Raw genomic sequence first — 1436 nt, 5'->3', positions numbered from 1 at the left:
TGGCATTATCATATTGATTAATAAGAAAATATACAGGAAATATTCAATATAAAAAACCCCTATATGAAACAATGTTCCAATATAAAGACATTACTATGATAATGAACAAACAATTAATGCATAAAAGTGAATGACAATACCACAAAATACCAGACATATATGTATTAGATAAAAAGAATAAAACTGGTCTATTATTTGATATGACTATTGTGGCTGATCACAATATTAATGGATAATAATGGAAGAAAAGAAATATGTACAAGGAATTAAAGAATAGGCTAATGAAAATAGAAAAATTAAAAGATGTCAGAATAATACCAGTAGTAATTTCAATAAATGGAATAATAAATAAAGAAAGTAATAAATTAATTAAAGAATTAAAAATTGAAATTGACATCGAGAAAGAAGTAAAAAACCTTGTCATAAAAAACATGATTAATGTCATTGAATACTGCTTTTATCACAACCAAACATACTCAGTAGAGCTGCTAGAAGAAGAAGACTCATTGTGATTAGTCTCCCCTGAGTCATTAACAATAGAAGTTACTTCTATTAATACTCAATTCATTGCTTTATTTGTTTATTTGTTTCTTCCAAAAATATACGTTATAAGCAACCACAGAAAATATAAAAATAAATAAAAAGAAACAGAAATTCATACAAACAAACAACGATAAATAATAAAAGAATGAATGAATGAAATATTATCTTTATATACAGAGACACATTAACATTTTTATTAAACGTTACAATCATAATTTTCATCATAATTATCATCATAACAATTACACAATTAATTAAATGATTTATTTTATTTTTTCACTTCAATCATCTTCAGAAATACTTTAACAATAATTTCAATAGAAATGAACAGTATTATTTAATAGAAATAAATAATATCATAATAAAACACAATGAAGATACAACAAATATCAAATTAAAAACAAAATCAAATCTTAACTTACGAGAAAAGAAATAAAAGAAAGAATGAATATCATTCAATTAAATGATAATATGTGTGGTGAAAGAAAATAAATTATACAAGAAATTAAAAATAAAAGAGAGAAATAACATTATATTAAAAATAATTCATCTAAGATCATTAATAATTTAATACACAAAAACTCAATAAGAAGAATAAAAACACTCAAATTACATTTAGACTTTCCCAATAATATATTGCAAACATTAGTCATCAAAATTATGAAAGATTTAACGTTTTATATTGTCAATTCTGATAATATATTTGAAGAAGAATCATCTACTTATCTCATAATATAAAATAAATAGAACATAGAAGTAAAAATATAATGAAGAAATTGAAATAATTATTTTTTGATATTCATACAATCCAAATGTATATATCTATTATTTATTCTTTTATTTTTTATGGGTTATTTCTACAATTCTTTTCTTAATAACGTAAAGACATTGAA

General features: G+C 21.4%; 2 annotated features.

Moving 5' to 3' along the window:
• Positions 1-574: part of a repeat region that runs on past the window's edge.
• A 41-nt stretch (positions 575-615) lies between these two features.
• Positions 616-985: a repeat region.
• The last annotated feature ends 451 nt before the right edge of the window (positions 986-1436 follow it).

This window comes from Entamoeba histolytica, genomic scaffold, assembly GCF_000208925.1.
Source record: "Entamoeba histolytica HM-1:IMSS scf_1104750518461 genomic scaffold, whole genome shotgun sequence".
Taxonomy (NCBI): Eukaryota; Evosea; order Mastigamoebida; family Endamoebidae; genus Entamoeba; species Entamoeba histolytica.
Note: the sequence above shows the minus strand (reverse complement) of the source record. Positions and strands in the feature narration are given on the sequence as shown.